General features: G+C 38.1%; 1 protein-coding gene across 1 annotated transcript in view; it reads left to right on the forward strand.

Annotated features, from left to right (window-relative positions):
- DDX10 (DEAD-box helicase 10) overlaps window positions 1-18,803 on the forward strand; it is a 281,000-nt gene that overhangs the window by 179,053 nt on the left and 83,144 nt on the right. The window lies entirely within an intron of this gene.

An 18,803-nucleotide genomic window follows, 5' to 3' on the forward strand; every position in this document is an offset into this window, starting at 1 on the left:
AAATTTAAGAAGAAAATCTTAAATCTAATGAAAGCATTTGATTTTTATGAATATTGCATGTTCTGTATAAAGATAAACCATTTTATGTTACTAAAAAGCCCCTATTTCTTTCTGTAAATGAAATTATAAAATGAAAGATATAATCTGGAGCCAAAAGAAAGGCCTGTCACTGTATTTGCTCTGTGTGTATTGGTGCATATTTGTATATATTGCTTAATATGGTTTATTTTCTGTACTTGTTGATACTGTATGCTTCATCTTTCCTAGTGGTTTAAACTGTAAGAAAGAAATTGCTCTCACCCTTGAGCCTGCCTCTTGTGCATCTTCTCTTTCCCTACAAGTTGCTATATATATTTTGTTTTGGTACATTGCCAGCTGGGAAATGAAAAGCGGTAAAGGCCTTCAGAGTTAGATTTTGCCACTGGGATCGACCTCTAAATTGAACTCCTCAAGCCAAGCCCACCCCTCTGCCCCGCACCCCTTCCCACGTTTGTCATGTGTGTTTGTCTGAGAAAGGAGGAGGACTTCTTTGTCAAAAGGCTGTTTCATTTACGTACAAGCGCTCAGGACTGTATTGAGAACAGAGAATAGAACAACTGACTTGTCTTTGTTGCACAGCCAGGAGCTTTCAATAGAGACTGTGTTTTAGTATTGCTCTGAGTAGTCAAGCTGCCTGTATTTCATAGCCTTGTGTGAATGCTCAGAGACAGCAGCCCCTTTAGAAGAGTGATGTTAGCAGAGAGATGAGAGGACAGGTTGTAGCCAGGACTCAAACATTCCTCAGGACACCAGGGATAGACAGCAGTGACAGATTCAGGCTGACTCATGGAGGCCCAGGAGTTAGCTTGGGTTAACCTGTATGTACAGAGCTTCTTTTCAAATGAAAGTTACAGAAGTTGGAGGCTCTGGAGCTTTCCAGGTGCCCCTTTGAAAACAGACCCAGAAGATGTTGGAGGGACTCTGTAAAGAGGTGATGGCCCAAGGTTCTGTGATATCTAAGAAGAAATGTATGAGCTGGGTTATGGGTTTTCCAGTTGTGTGTATGTGTGTGTGTGTGTGTATGCGTGTGAACATGCTTTAAGTGATGGATATGTCTTAAGTTTCAGAGTAAATTTTATCTTCTTTTTAATATGGTTAAACATTGTGTGACTTGAGGCTGTTGCCTTCTGAGGCCTTCTGGTCAGCTTCAGTGCAGATCATCCTTCAGTCACTGAACCTGTATCTAAAGGATACCTTAGTGGTAAAAGAAAGTGGTGACTTACTATACCACCAGAGGTGTGGTCTTACCCATTTATAGCTATTTTAAGAAGTCAATGCATAGAAACAGAAGTGTGGGAAAGGAAGACTTACTTCCAGAGTTGTTTTCTACCTTGTCTTGTGCTTCATTTAGCGAACCTCATGTTACAGGAGAGGAATATAGTAGACACAGTGTCGTTGCTTTAGAAATTGGAAAAGTGTATTAGAATAGAAGTTGATAGAATTATCTTTATTACCCAGAAAAGAGAAGGTTTAATGATATTGTGAGTTTATAATTTTATAAATGATGCTTGGTGGTTATCTCTTCCCCAACATAGTAAGTATTCTGAAGAAAAATTGCTCTGAAGTTAGAATATAGTAAAATAAAGTTGGAATGGACTTCCCAGAAAGCTGATACAACTTTTTGCTAAAAGATATGTCTAAGATCTGCCTAGGATATGTTATATGCAGTGCCAGGAGTTAGAGAGAAATATGAAGTTGAAACTTCTAAGAAAGTTTTCGGGGTACCCAATGTCCAGTGATTTGAGACAAAGAGGTCTTTGGATATTTAAACTTTCTTTAGGAGAGAAATATTTGAACTCTTAAAGAATATTTGACTTTTACTTTAGCTAACAGAATATTGTCTGTTCTTATAAGTTAGAAATTTTAAACTGGCACAAGAAAAAGTAGTTGGAGCAATAATGAATAGACCGTGTTGCTTTTTGGATTCAGGGTGGTTACATAATCCTTGAAATACAGCTTCACCTCATTATCCAGCTAGATTTCCTCATCTTACTTTGATGGCCTCAAGTGTTTGTACCAACCTCTGGGTGGCTTGATGAAACTGAATACTGAGTATGAAGGAGCAAAGAGTAGGAAATAGCTTAGTTTCCTGAAAGTTAAGCATTGCTTGGACTATATTACTGATGGTGCTTATGCAGTTCAGTTCAGTCCAGTCGCTCAGTCATGTCTGACTCTTTGCGACCCCATGGACTGCAGCCAGACCTCCCTGTCCATCACCAACTCCCAGAGTCCACCCAAACTCATGTCCATTGAGTCGGTGATGCCATCCAACCATCTCATCCTCTCCCGTCCCCTTCTCTTCCTGCCCTCAATCTTTCCCAGCATCAGGGCATTTTCAAATGAGTCAGCTCTTCGCATCAGGTGGCCAAAGTATTGGAGTTTCAGCTTCAACATCAATGATGGTGCTTATAGTTCTTATTTTTAGTTATGGGGGAAATTATATGAAAACGATGTTTAAAATGATGTTGTACATTTTGAGGTTGGATTGTATAGCCACCATAAATTTTATTTTCTCCTTGGATTTTTTTATTGCCTTTTTTTTTTTTTTTAGTAACTCTGAGGCACTTTATTAATGTACTTATAGAACAGTAAAATAGTTTCTTGGATACCTAAAGTGGTTTTGGTTAATTCTTTCACAATAGGAGTAGAAGAAGTTGTATACTTTAGAACTTGAATATCCTTGAGAGATATTCTGGAGGTGTTTCCTAAAACTGGTTTATAATATCTTTTTCTCCAGCCAGCAGTAGTTTCATGAAACAAAGCTAAATTTATTTATTTTGATATTATGTTCTTTCAAAATCTTTTTGAACTTTTCCTGTCCATGAAATGTAAGAACGTGAAATATCCACTCATCTATTCCAGCAATTTTAAATAGTACATTGAATAGCCTAGGGGTTCTGCTGAGGTATCCCCCAGGACACAGCAGGTTATTTGGGCAGAAATCCAGGCTCCCATTTTGTCATCATTCAGAGCAACCCTGTTATATTCTCTCTGTGTACGGAAGCTTCCAGGGAAACTTCTATTTGAGATAGCGCTTCTACTTGAATACATACATACATGCTATTTTTTAAGAACCCAGGGACTTTCCTGGTGGCCCAGTAGCTCAGACTCTGTCCTCCCAGTGCAGGAGGCCAAGGTTTGATCCCTGGTCAGGGAACTAGATCCCACATGCTGCAGCTGAGTATCCTGCTTGCTGCAACCAAAGATTCCGTGTGCCGCAGTGGAGATTGAAGGTCCCCACTGCCGCAAATAAAACCTGGCGCACACTGAATAAATAAATATTAAAAGGAAAATGAAGTACTTCAATAAATTAAAGCTAAAAACAAGTAAATGACTTAACGTCGTCCCTGGCTTCTTTGATGGCAGAACTGCTCTGCGTACTCAGGCTCCCGAATCCTCATTTCCAGTTACTCTTACTGCCCCATACTGTTTTTGTTTGTTACTTTATACTTCTTGTACTTCTTTTTTTTTTTTTTTTTCTTTAAAAACAAACCAGATCTATGGTACATAGGCTAACAACTATTCATAGAAAATTACTAATAACAAACACCTTGAGTAAGGAGAGAACTCCAGACTAATTCTGGAAAGCAGTCTGTATCTCAGTTGCTGGCTGACCCCTTGGTCTCAGCCAAAATGTGTAACAAAAAGTATGTCTTACTGTATGCTCATCTGCTAAAGGATTATCTCTCCTCATAGAGCTATGAATAGATGTTAATAAATGTTAGTAATGGTCATTCCCACCTTTTTCTGGGTCTTAAGCCTTTGCATTTATTTCCTTTGACAGGGCTTTATGGACTGACACCTAATGAATATTTTTATTTTAAGAGGAAATGCCTCCCCATTCCATATGCTTCATATAGACCTTCTAACACCTCTTTCCTTGTATTTTTTGACATTTATAACTGAAATATTTAACTGGTCTGTTTCTTTATTTTTAATGTGTTTAGAATTTCAAGGGCTCTAGAAGATTATTTTAAACCAAACAGCTTTTGGAAAACACAATAATGAAACTGTAAGTTTGTTTATAGTCCCAATTCCCAGTGAAAGCAAAGGTGCTCCCTGAAAGTAAATTACTGTCCCATTTGAAGGGTCTGAACTCACAGGGCACTGTTTGCTGCACTGATACAATCACTTATTTAATGGTGCTCTAAATGAGTCATTCACTTTCTCTAAGCAAACTATTCAAATAATACCATATTTTAGTGCTATAATAAGACCCATTATGCTGTCCTTCTGCTTCCTGTATAAACAACATTGAGTTTTTATAGATGTGCTTTTTTCCCTTTAGTGTCTACCTGAGTTAGCAGTGAAAACCCATGTAGCTTTTATTGTCATTCTAATGTTGGTGTGGTTTGCTTGGAGATTAATGTAGTGGCTTTTGAATTCCAACCCCGCCTCCCCCCGCCCCCCCCCCCCCCCCCCCGCCCCAGCCTCTTTCTTTCTTAGGTGATAATGAAGAAAGGGATTACTAAATTTGAACCTTTAACCATCTTGGATTAATTAAGAGATACTTCTAGTGTTTGCTGTCAAAGAATCGTCCTGTTCTAGTCATGAAGATTCAAAAGTTAGTTATGGGAGTTAACTATGGGAGCAGGAACAGTTCTAGTCGTGCATGTTATCCACATGCTGTTCTTTGAACACTCAGCTAGTTGGTCTTTCTTAAAAAGATTTCCCAGCCGTCTCAGATGTAACGGACTCCTCCTTTTGTAACTTCTAGTCCAGTCTCTTTTGTGAAGCATCTGATCGTTTATAGCACTTATTTGGACAGGTGTCTGTTTTTCCCACTCTGCTCTAAGTCTTGTTTGTATTCCTTATCACAGTGCTTGGTTTATAATAAGCACTTAAATGTTTCAATGAATGAGGGGCTGAATGAGTGATTTAAGGGATACGGAGCACAGGCTGTAAAATTCTCTATTATGGTAGAATATATCCTAAAATTTATTGCTTAAGCCATTTGGGGAGACCTCCGTGGTTGTGACATCCCTCCTGCTTGTGCATCTTTGCACCAAGGGTGTGGATTCTGACTAGACTATGGCTGTGCCTTTCCTGCCAGCCTCAGTGTGGCCTTTTCTTCATATACTTTAATTATAGAAAATCTGCTCTGCTAGTCTTCAGTTTGTTCTCAAAGATAGTTCTGTGTGTAGTTGTAGTTTTGGTATGTCTGTAGGAGGCAGTGAGCTCAGGATCTTCCTACTTCATCATCCTAACCCAGACTCCCTGAACAGTCAGTGATTATAAGTTTTGTATTAGTTCCTAAAGGCCATCCTGATCTTGGTGTTCCTGTGTGTGCACTCAGTCATGTCCTACTCTTTGTGACCCCATTGGCTGTAGCCCTCCAGGCTTCTCTATCCATGGAATTTTCCAGGCAAGAATAGTAAAGTTGGTTACCATTTCCTACTCTCGGGGGTCTTCCCGACCCAGAGATTGAACTCACATCCCTTGTGTCTCCTGCAGTGGTGGGCGGATTTTCAAGTATTTATGCTATCTCCTATTCCTGTGTGAAATACTTTTTAGTGACTAAGGAAACCTCTTGGGTGAGGAGGTGGTGATGGTGAATTTTTTACTCACTACTGTGTTGTTTGTGGCGTATAAAGTGGCCAAGGTTTATTGCCTCCTTTTTTAAGCTAAAATAAAGCTTAATAATAACAAGCTCTCTTAATGTAAGAAGCTCTCTCTTCTGTGAGAGACCACTATAAGCCATTGTTATAAAGAGATTAGTGGTTAAAAGATTTTGTTCATGGAGGTAATCAAATATAGTAGAAATGTTGTTGAGAAGATTTGTTTTTCTCACTGACATCTTTTTTTAATCCTCTAAGAATTATATATGAAATATAACTGTAGAGCTCTGTTTAGCTAATTTTGTTACTCTTATTATTGCAGTTATTATCAGCAACATTAAATGATTTCCTGTTTGCTATATTTTCTCACTTTAGGTAAAAATGTAACCAGATGTCTGCAATATTTTTATGCAGGAATATTTTTTCATTTTCTTTATTATTAATATATATTATAGGGTTCAGATATTCTTTAGTTGGTAAGAACTCCAGAATTTGTTGTTTATAGACTGTATTGGTAGTATAAATTTTCTGTAATATCATACAGTATTTTGTCATTTTCAAAACACTTTCATCAAGATTATCATACTTGATTAATCACTTTATATAATAAGCCTAAGCCATTATAGTTATCTGGCAGTTGAAAAACTTTACTGTGGAGAAGCTAGGTAAGTGACTTGGTTAATTTTGTATACCTAATTAGTAGGTTTAAAAAAAAACAACCAGCACCTCAGGTTTCTGTTCTCTTTTTTCCCTAATTCACTGTATATTTAGGTACAAAATCACTGTAATTCTGTAAACTTTACTTTTCCTTTTTAGTAGTTTAGGCAGTTCTAAACTGAATGTATACTATGCTATGTCTCACACTTCCTCTCCTAGGTATATACCCAAGAGAAATGCGTGCATGTTTACCAGAAGATATTCACAAAGCAGCACTATTTATAATCATCAGACTGGGGCGATAACTCAAAGTATAGAATAGATAAAATTTAGGTTTAGTACAGTTAAACATTACAGTTGATCGTTGAGCAATGTGGGAGTTGGGGATGCCAACCCACACAGTGAAAAATCCCAAGTGTAATTTCACAATCACGCCTCTGTATTTGCAGCACCTAGTCTGCAGATTCAGTTAACCACGATCATGTAGTGCTGTAGCATGTATAATGAAAATAATTCACATGTAGGTGGGCCCACACCATTCAGACCCATGCTGTTCAAGGGTCAGCTATATAGAGTTTCAAAAGAATTATTGTTACATGCAATAACAAGGACAGATTTCACAAATGTTGAGCAAAAGAAGCCAGACACAAAAGAGTAAACATAGTATTCTATTTACAAGATTTTCCTTTTTTTTTTAAGTAAAACTAACATTTGGCATTAGAGTCAGAGTGGTGGGATTTCCTTTGGGGGAAAATAAGGGTTGTTGCTGGAAATGAGCATGAGGCCAGGCTTCTAGATAATACTTGGGAGTATTCCGAGTTCTTATTTTGTATTGTGGATACATGGGGTTGTTTGCTGTGAAAATTCATCAGGCTGTATTCTTATGATTCCTGCACTTTCCTAAATATATGTTATACTTCAATTTAAAAATGGTTCTTTTAAAAAATGTAGTGGTAGACTGGATCTCTATATGTGTTTTTAACCAGGATGCTTTAATATGTGAGTTTAGGAATATGCAGGGTATTATAACTCTTGTAACTCAAGAAGTATTAAGAACTTTAGTCCCTAGAGTCATCCATGTTTTATGAAAGCTATGAAAGAAAGTTAATAATTTATATTCCTCAAATGCACATTTCTTTTTAAAATCCCCTTGTTCTAAGAAGTATGATGTTTCACCCCCTAAAACTTAACTACTTTCTCTGAAATGAGAAAATCAATGTTCTTTTCATTCTCATGCAAGTTAAAAAATAAAATGTGTATTTTCTAAAAGAAGCACAGTAATCATTGTGCTGTTCAGAGATTTTAAATCTTTCTGCCCCAATGAATTTTCTGTTTTCTTCACTAAATCAGTTCTAATGAGGTGGATGAAACTGGAGCCTATTATACAGAGTGAAGTAAGTCAGGAAGAAAAACACCAATACAGTATATTAACGCATATATATGGAATTTAGAAAGATGGTAACAATGACCATATATGCAAGACAGCAAAAGAGACACAGATATAAAGAACAGACTTTTGGACTCTGTGGAAGAAGGTGAGGGTGGGATGATTTGAGAGAATAGCACTGAAACATGTATATTATCATATGTGAAACAGATCGCCAGTCCAGGTTCGATGCATGAGGCAGGGTGCTCAGGGCTGGTGCACTGGGATGACCCTGAGGGATGGGATGGGAGGGAGGTGGGAGGGGGTTCAGGATGGGGACACATGTGCACCCGTGGCTGATTCATGTCGATGTATGGCAAAAACCACTACAATATTGTAAAGTAATTAGCCTCCAATTAAGATAAATAATTTTTAAAAAATTTATGAAGTGGCTTGGTAGCTTTAAAATGTTGTGTAGGTTTCTATTGTTCATGCCCACTGGGACAAAGTAAGAGCTATTGAATTGTATTTTATTTAAAATAGTGCAGAAGTAATGAAACAGACATTAATATGAATGGTCCCTATGTGTAATTACTGTAACTTCATAAATTGAAATAATAACTGGTTAGAACTGAGAAATATTCAGAACTGGAAGGATCATCTAATCAAAGGTGTGATTTTCTTTCCATGAGTAGGGTTTTTTTCATTTAGTTTACCTTGTTCTTGCCATAGACTCTGGTTATTCAAATACTTTCTATGCACATTTTGTGTGAATTAAGTATTTACTCCTTAAACATCCTAACAGGTACTTGTTGAGTCTGTCATGTACCTGGTCTAGTAAGAGTTTACAGAGTTAATGAGGAGGAGGTAGACTCTTTCTGTTAATATAGCCTCATTTTATCTTTTCTTGAGGGAGTGAATTTCTTGCAATTCCAGATCAGTTGTTAAGCTTGGAAAACGCTGCAGAATAGCATATGCATGATCCAAAAGTGCCTTTATCAAGAAATATATTGCTTGTCTGTCTTTGAACTGTAAGATAATCACTGCTAGAATTAAGACCAATTGTTTTATTTTACTTATCTTGATTTTCAGCTGTGTGCATCAGTTTTCCCCTTTATTATGGACACATTTGATTTTGATTTTCTAAAGTCATTTCATTTCATTCAGTTGAAAATGATACACAATCTCAGTCTTATTCATTTATTTATATTAGTGCAGCGTTTCTTTGAAAAATAGAAAGTATATTGTTGTAGAGCTTCAGCCTCATTGAATTGCTTTTAACATGAGTCTCATCTAAATTCTAAACACAACTTCTATTGATCGCTGCCTTCTGGCGTACATCCAGCTCTAGGATTCTTGCCCTCTCAGTACAGCTGGTACGTGGTATTTTTGTGGTGTTCCTTTGAGGATAACAGAGAGTGAAAGAAGGAAGAGAAAATATTGAGTTATCTCTAAGTAAAAGAAAAATTAAGATTGATACTTGTAGTCTACTGTAAATCCATTAGAAATGTTAGATTATAGGTTTGGGGTTTAAGATTAGCTTTTATCATTAACTGCCAGATTGTTCAGTTCAGTCACTCAGTCGTGTCCAACTCTGCCACCCCATGGACTGCAGCACACCAGGCTTCTCTGTCCATCGTCAACTCCCGGAGTTTACTCAGACTCATGTCCATCGAGTCAGTGATGCCATCCAACCATCTCATCCTCTATCGTCCCCTTCTCCTCCTGCCTTCGGTCTTTCCCAGCATCAGGGTCTTTTCTGATGAGTGAGTTCTTTGACAAAGACCACCAGGATTTGGCTTCTCCATGTCATGTAACATGTAAGTCCTACATTTTCCAGCTTAGTGCTGGGGCCAGGAGAGAGTCTTATGAGTGACCAAACTGGGATAAAGTGGACCTGATTTGTTAGGCTGACCTAGAAGGGCTAATGGCCTGGGAGCCTGACTTCTGTGCTGCCAATGGATCACTGTGTGGCCTTGAGCAGATTTCTCAATTGGAATAGACATTCCGTATGGGCCCTTTTCAGCTCTATTTCTCACTTGCTTTTTTATTCAAGAACTGATAATATTTTCTATCACTTTTAGGTCCTTTCTAACCTTTCCAAATATTACTTGCAGGTGTGTTGTCTATTCTGTGCAGTGTCATCACCAGTGATAGAAATACAACAAGAGACTGTAACCACTCTGGTATAAAGACTTGATATATGCTTTGACCTAAAGGCCCTTTCATGTGAATAGTATCTTGGGACCAGAGATCATAGGAAACTCCTAATCTTATAGATGTTACAACTTGGTATTCTCTGGGTTAATTTTTCTTTTGTCTCATTGTTTAAGCATACTGACACAACTTATTTACCTTGTCATAGAGGTTTACAGTCAGGAAGAAAGGAAGGGCAGAGAAAATCTCTTGGTGCCCCATCTCATTTGATACCTTTTAAGAAGGACTTTGATCTGTTGTTCATAGTAGCACTGTGAAATGGCTATTTGTGTTACCTCTGTTTTTCACATAAAGCAAAGAGACCCGGAGAGTTTAGGCAAAAAGGCAGTCTGGGTGCAAGGATAGGTGATTGAGGATCATTAAGGTATGACAGTGGAAGAGTGAGTGGTTTACTATAGCATTTTCCATACCTTTTTTGTCTGGACCCTACAGTAAGAACGATGTTTTACATCCCTTCCTAGTAATGTGTATTCATTTTTCTGGTGGCTCAGATGGTAAGTGTCTGCCTAGAGTGCGGGAGACCCGGGTTCGATCCCTGAGTTGGGAAGATCCTCTGGAGAAGGAGTTGGCAACCCACTCCAGTACTCTAGCCTGGAAAATCCCATGGACAGAGGAGCCTGGTGGGCTACAGTCCAAGGGGTTCCAAAGAGTCAGACACGACTGAGCAACTTCACTTTCACTTTCACTAGTAATGTGTATAAACAGCCTTGAAAGATAAATTTCACAAAACAATACTTACTCTTACTATGTGTCATATATTCAGAATTTTCTATTCTTTGTTTTTTTTTTTTTTTTTTAATTGTAGTTACAATCTACTCAGTGACTTCCTGGTTCACTAATGAGTTAAAATGTGCAATCTGATAAACACTGGTGTAATGTAAAGTAGATTATTTTGTGAGGAAGTAAAGCCAAAGTGGGCCTTCCCTGGTGGCTCAGTGGTAAAGAAGCCAGCTGCCAATATAGGAGATGGAGGCTTGATCCCTGGGTCAGGAAGATCCCCTGAAGAAGAAAATGGTAACCCACTCCAGTATTCTTGCCTGGGAAATCCCATGGACAGAGGATCCTGGTGGGCTACAGTCCATGGAGTTGCAAAAGTGTTGGACTTGACTTAATGACTAAACAATGATAACAAAAGCCAGAGGTATATATTGTGGTTAGATTGCAGATGTTCTTGAATGCCAGGCCTAGGACCTTATCTCTAAGGAACAACAAAAATCCTTGAAGAATTTGTATCAGGGTGATAACATGAATATGTCTTTGTTCCAAGAATAGGAGGATCATACCCTAACAGACCTCCTTACTGTTTATAAGTAACTTTTATATCCATTATTTAACTGTTCCCATTAGTAACCTTAAGAAGTAGATATGAGATACTTATTGCATTTATTCTGATGAAGAAAATGAGGTTTAAAGAGGTAAAACCTTTCAGGAATTAAATTAAGCTCAGTTTTTTGACCGCTACATCAGTGAATAGGAGAAAGAGCTTAGCTAACAGGCAAGAGGAAATGATACTGATAGAAATGGAGGGAAGGCATCAGATGCAGAATTAAAGGAAAACTCAAATAACTGCTTGAAGAATTTACTTTTTGTAAAAAGTCATACACGTACATCCATAAACTCTTGATTCTGTCTTTTGTAAGCTAGTATTTTGGTTATGTTGTAAAATTCCAGCCCATTTACTCAGCAAGGGCAGGATATAAAATTGTCATTATGCTCTGTCATAGCCTATGATAGTTCTCATCATTCATTTTCTCTTTGGAAAGAACTGAATTGAGAAAACATTTTTCATTGTTTAATGTTCAAATCTGGAAATACTGATATTTAAACTTCAGAAACATACCATTTGGAATAAGACATGTCAGCAGGTCTTTTGCCAATTGTAAATTGTTACAGATATGCCTGAATTCTTCCTTTCTGTTGTAAATTAATGCATTTTTATTGATAAGCTTTCGTTAACATCTTACTTTTTTAGATTCCTTACTCTCTGAAAGTCATTACAAATATAATAAATCTTGCTCCAAATTTCATTCTGAGCAGCCTGTAGATTATCAATATTAGTCAGAAATGCAAGAATGAAGAAATGAATGGTTAAATATATTTCTATATAGGTGAACTTTAAAATCTCCATTTTGTACTTTTTTGATCTAAAATTTGCCAAAAGAATGTTTCTTTTACCAACAAAAGTTTGATAATATATTCTGTTTTTAAAAATAATACTTTCTGTAAACTGTGTTAATTTTTAAAAGACTTTTACTGAAATTTTGACAGTTGAGATTTTTAAGCTTCATTATAGAGAATTATGGTAGAATGTGGATTTTTTCCAATTAATTTATTTATTTAAGTTGAAGGATAATTACTTTACAGTGTTGTGAAGGTTTTTGCCACAGGCTCGTCATGAATCAGCGGCAGATACATGTGCGTCCCCCTTATCCTGAACCCCCATCCACCTCCCTCCCCACCTTACCCCTCTGGGTTGTCCTGGAGCACCTGCTTTGGGTGCCCTGCTTCATGCATGGAACTTACACTGGTAATCTGTTTCACATACGGTAATGTACCTGTGTCAGTGCTTTTCTCTCAAATCATCCCACCCTTGGCTTCTTCCATTGAGTCCAAAAGTCTGTTCTTTATGTCTGTGTCTCCTTTGCTGCTCTGCATGTAGGATCGTCAGTACCATCTTTCTAATTCCATATATATGCGGTAATATATGCATTCTCTCTCTCATAATATATGTGTGGACATAATATATCAATGTGGACACAGTGATTTTGGAACCCAAGAAAATAAAATCTGTCAAATAATAAAGATAAATGAAAAAAAAATCGGTTATTGATTGCATTTTTTCCTCATCTATTTGCTATGATGTGATAGGACTGGATGCTATGATCTTAGTTTTTTGAATCTTGAGTGTTTAAGCCACTTTTTTCACTTTTCTCTTTCAACTTCATCAAGAGGCTGTTTAGTTCCTCTTCGCTTTCTGCCATAAAGGGAGTGTCATCTGCGTATATGAGGTTATTAATATTTCTCTGGACATTGTTGATTCTAGCTTGTGCTTCATCCATATTTCATTCATAGGCATTTCATATGATGTACCCTGCCTATAATTTAAAAAGCAGAATGACAGTACACAGCCTTGACATATTCCTTTCCCAATTTTGAACCATTGTTCCAGGTCCAGTTCTAACTGTTGCTTCTTGACCTGCATACAGGTTTCTCAGGAGGCAGGTCGGGTGGCCTGTTATTCCCATCTCTTTAAGAATTTTTCACAGTTTGTTGTGATCCACACAGTCAAAGACTTTAGCATAGTCAGTGAAGAAGAGTTAGATGTTTTTCTGAAATTCTCTTGCTTTTTCTGTGATCCAAGGGATGTTGTCAATTTGATCTATGGTTCCTCTCTGCCTTTTCTAAACCCAGTTTGTACATATGAAAGTTCTCAGCTCACATACTGTTGAAGCTTAGTTTGAAGAACTTTAAGCATGACCTTGCTAGCTTGTGAATGAGTGCAATTGTGTAGTAGTTTGATCATTCTTTGGGGTTGGAATGAAAACTGATCTTTCTCAGTCCTGTGTCCACATTTGCTGGTGTATTGAGTGCAGCAGTGTCACAGCATCATCTTTTAGGATTTGAAATAGCTCAATTGGAATTCCATCACCACCACTAGCTTTGTTCATGGTAATGCTTCCTGAGGCCCATGTGACTTTGCAGTCCAGGATGTCTGGCAATTGGTGAGTGATCGTACCATCATGGTTATCTGGGTCATTGAGACTTTTTTTGTGTAGCTCTGTGCATGCTGTCCACCTCTTCTTAATAGCTTCTGCCTCTGTTAGGTCCATAGTGTTTCTGTTTTACTGTACTCATCTTTGCATGAGATGTTCCCTTAGTACTAATTTTCTTGAAGAGATCTCTAGTCTTTCCCATTGTATTATTTTCCTCTGTTTCTTTGCATTGATCACTGAGGAAGGCTTTCTCCTCTCTCTTTGCTATTCTTTGGAACTCTGCATTCAAATGGGTAAATCTTTCCTTTTCTCCTTTGCCTTTCGTGTCTTCTTTTCTCAGCTGTTTTTAAGGTCTGCTCAAACAATCATTTTGCCTTTTTGCATCTGTCTTTCTTGGGAATGGTTTTGATCACCACCTTCTGTACAGTGTTATGAACCTCCATCCATAGTTCTTCAGGCACTCTGTCTATCATATCTAATCCCTTGAATCTATTTGCTACTTCTACTGTATAATTATAAGAGATTTGACTTAGGTCATACCTACTTGGCCTAGTGGTTTTCCCTACTTTCTTCAATTTAAATCTGAATTTTGCAGACTTGTTGACTCTACTAAATCTTATTTACTTAAAAATAGATCCAGGACAATTGCTCAGTCTAAGTTTAGTTCAAAGTAATTACGTCTAGAGCTTCGTTAATAATCATATGACAGTGTTGGTTTCCTGCTGCTGCTGGTGCTGCTGCTAAGTCGCTTCAGTCGTGTCCGACTCTGTGCGACCGCATAGATGGCAGCCCACCAGGATCCTCTGTCCTTGGGATTCTCCAGGCAAGAATACTGGAGTGGGTTGCCATTTCCTTCTCCAATGCATGAGAGTGAAAGTGAAATCACTCAGTTGTGTCCTACACAGCGACCCCAGGGACTGCAGCCTACCAGGCTCCTCCGTCCATGGGATTTTCCAGGCAAGAGGACTGGAGTGGGGTGCCATTGCCTTCTCCAGTTGGTTTCCTAGTTGTGACAAATATTCCAGAAGATGTTAACAATTGGGGAAACTTGGATGAGGGGTGTATGGGACCTCTGTACTGTGTTAGAAATTTTTCTGTAACTCTAAAATAGTTTAAAAATGAAAACTTTCTTAGTAAATTCAGACATCAGCCACTTTTTAACACCCTGACTACTATCACTTTGACCCAAGTTACCATCAGCTCCAGCCTGAATTGTTAACCGTACTGGCCTTAATCAGTAGTCCGCTTGTCTTCCATGTACTCTTCCTGCCTCCTTCCCCCAGCCCCCACTTTATTCTTAATGTAGTAGCCAGAATAAGCCTTTAAAAGTAAGTTCCATCATGCCAGTCCTTGTTCAGAACCCAACCCTCAGATGGCTTCCCTATCTTAATCATAATCAAAACTACAAAGTCCTACATATATGATATAGCCTCCAGCTCCCTCTCTGATCTTATATCCCACTATTTTGCAATTAACCCATTTAACATCAGACCCTCCTTATTTTTTCTCAAATCGGCTAATTGTGTCCTTTGCCCTTTGTACCTCAGATAGCTGTTGACTCACTTCCTTACTCCTTTCACCTCCTTCTACTCTGCTCTCTCTCATTCTGATTTTTCTCCAGAGGACTTATGTCTACCAGACAGTATATAAAAAGGTACTTATGGGATTTCCCTGGTGGTCCAGTGGTTAGGACTCTGTGCTTCCATTTCAGAGGATGCAGGTTTGAACCCTGGTTGAGGAACTAATTCTGCATCCTGTGCAGTGGGGCCAATATTTGTGTGTGTGTGTGTGTGTAACCACATATATATATATATATATATATATATATATATACACATATACACTCATTGTTCCTTGTCTTATCCCTACTAGAACGCAAACTCCATGAGAAGTGTGTCACCAGTGCCTAAACTAGTACCCAGAAAATAGTACGCACTCAGTATTTCATGAGTGAGTGAATAAAATATTAACTCTTTAATGAAGTTATTTATTTTCACTGTGAAACATAAAGTAATGATAGAGCACAATTATAGCTTGCTATTTATTGGAAGGCACAATAATTTTGGTGAAGCCCCCCCCCCCCTTTTTTCTTTCACTTTTTCACAATAACTTTGGGGATGTTTTGAAGTCATTTTAGAGGAAATACAGTAAAACAAAATAAAGTTGGTGGGGCACTTAGAAAGCAGGATTAGTGGGCCAAATAGGTCAGGTGGTACAAAGGTAAAGAATCCACCTGCCATGCAGGGACGCAAGAGACACGGGTTCAATCCCTGTGTTGGAAAGATCCCCTGGAGTAGGAAATGTCAACCCACTCCAGTATTCTTGCCTGAAAAATTCCATGTACAGAAAGGCCTGGTGGGCTACAGTCTGTAGAGTCACACAGAGTCAGACACGACTAGGCAACTGAGCGCACACGCAGAAATTACTAAATCTCTGATAGTACACTTTATGTCTCCAAGTTCATTTGTAAGCTAGAACATGTTTTTTCCCATAGAAAAGGTATCATCCTCTGTGGTTAATTTCCATTATTACTTAGAGTGACAGTATAAAGCGTTGTACAAACAGGACACTTTAGAGAGTGAAAGTGAGTGGAATTAATAACTGCACCTGGACAGCTGGTCTGAGGTAAACCTAACTGTCTTTGGCAAATCCAGGCCATACGGTGTCCCTCGTTATAACTCAAAGATACCTTTACCTAACCTATGGGAAAGGGCATCCTGACCTCTAGAGGGGCTTAGAACTCCGGAAGCAAGCTCCTGCTCCTAGAAAATGAGTTGTAATACCATGCCACGTTGTGTTTCATCTCTCCCCTGTCCTTTCCAGCACACTGTACTTGTCACCTTCATATCGAGTGGGGGAGTCTTTTCCTTCCAGTGTTCTAGAATTTAAAGTAAGTATCAGTTTTCCTTGCAGTATACATCCACTTTTCTACATTTCAACTTCATCCTTCTCTTTTCTAGTCCTAGTATTAAAGGGGGAAAAAAAAAAGAGCTTCGATGATAGATGGATGTCTCCCCTGTTTATGTATAACTGAGTTTCAGTGAAGTACTAAGAAATTTTTTAAGTCAACAAATGCTTGGACTGATAGTAGTGATTTACTAAAGCATACTCATTACCTCATTTTGAATTTGTGCTGAGTTAACTATCTTGTGATTATCTTGATTCTTACTTTTGCACAGTGTGTTCTTGAAAACTCATCTTGTCAAATGTTCCTCTGAATACCAAGCATTGGTATAATGTTATATTAACAAAATAAATCACAAATATATAAAAGATTGATGACTAACTGCAATCAAAGTCAACTTAATTTTACATAATTGAAATTTTCCATTAAGTGGTTATTTGCACTGAATATCCTTTAAGATCATTGTGTTCTATTTTAGTGTCTATAAAACAAACAGGTTCTCCTGTTTCAGAGAAAAGCAAATTGGCATAAGCATAAGACACTTAAGAAAACATTCCTCATTTCCTTAACATTAGCACTTACATGAGTTAGCGTAGGGGTAGAGGGAGGGGGTGTAGCCTATAAAAAGTATTTGAGTTGCACAAAACCAGGGATACTTTTTTCCCCAGGTTTAGACAGCTTTGGTTTATAAAACAAACTTCTTCTGACATAAAAAATATGAGTCCCATTTTGTTTCAGTGTGCTAGCTTCTCAACTGATTTCTATTATTTTTGGCACTATTGCCATTCTGTTTCTTTTAGAAGAATTTCTAAGTTAATTGTGGTACTCAGTGATGTCTAGTAGGGGATGTGTGTGTGTGTTTGAATTTGTGGGAACAGTTGACATTATTTCCCTTCAGCAGTGTTTTCTGGTGCAAATACAAAAGTGTGTTGTTTACGTAAATGTATGGAGAATAATTTCTCCTGTCAGCTCTCCTACTCACCCATTTCTCTTTCTCTCTCATTCTCTCACTCTCCTGTCACTTCTGCTCCCATGCATTAAAGGTCCTGAAACCTAGTAATTGCCATCACTGAATATGAACTGTAATTGTAATTTGATATCAGGAGCTACTGCTTAGAAGGAGCCCTGGGATGGGTTCTGTGACTGCATGTTTGTAGAGTGAACATGACGGACATAATTGATCATCCTTAGGATTTATGCAGTTCTTTAACTGTTTTTTGTATCAGTGGAAGGTTACCATGAGATTTTGCCTTGTCATCTTGTGTTAGCATTGTGTTGGTATTTAAAGTTGGACCAAGTGGTTTTTCCAGTAGTCACGTATGGGTGTGAGAGTTGGACTATAAAGGAAGCTGAGTGCCGAAGAATTGATGCTTTTGAACTGTGGTGTTGAAGAAGACTCTTGAGAGTCCCTTGGACTGCAGGGAGATCCAACCAGTCTATCCTAAAGGAAATCAGTCCTGAATATTCATTGGAAGGACTGATGCTAAAGTTGAAACTCCAGTACTTTGGCCACCTCATGCGAAGAGCTGACTCATTTGAAAAGACCCTGATAACTGGAAAAGATTGGGGGCAGGAGGAGGAGGGGACGACAGAGGATGAGATGGTTGGATGGCATCACCAACTCAATGGACATGAGTTTGAGTAAACTCCGGGAGTTGGTGATGGACAGGGAGGCCTGGTGTGCTGCAGTCCATGGGGTTGCAAAGAGTCAGACACGACTGAGCGACTGAACTGAACTGAACTGAAGTGGTCATTTTTATTTGATTGAAAAATTGAGTAGTGGTGTATTGTTCTTCTAAATAGGTATACAAGGGAGTCTGAACTGTCAAAAAGTCAAATTTGGGGAAAACTTGACATGCTGTCCCTGAATAGCATGACATTTGTTGGGGATGAATGTGTGTTTCAACCCCCATGGGTTGAAACAGTCTCTTCCCTTCTTCCTTTTCAGTCTCAGCTTTTGAAGAATCTGATAGTTCAGAGATTTGTTTTTATCCTACTGACTGACTGAATACCCCCTTTATATAGAAGTGAACCATATGGGATTTTTTTTTTTTTCCTTCAAGTCTGTGATTTCCTCTGTCTTATAATGTCCTGGATGTTCCAACCAAGAAAACTTTTATTTACCAGATAACACTTTGTTTTGTGACAAATTCTTTTGTGATCTGGATCTGCTTCTCTTTTTACCTTATCTTTATAAGGTAAAAATCTCAAATTCCTTTCATAAAACCTCTTTCTAAAGAGGTTAAATGATTGATTGGCCCAGAAAGAGAATTCAGACTTAATACCCTTTGCTATCTACACTGCCTGTAGGTTTTGTTTGACCCAGAGTATTGCTTAAATATTTTGTC

This window comes from Dama dama, chromosome 1 (assembly GCF_033118175.1).
Source record: "Dama dama isolate Ldn47 chromosome 1, ASM3311817v1, whole genome shotgun sequence".
Taxonomy (NCBI): domain Eukaryota; kingdom Metazoa; phylum Chordata; class Mammalia; order Artiodactyla; family Cervidae; genus Dama; species Dama dama.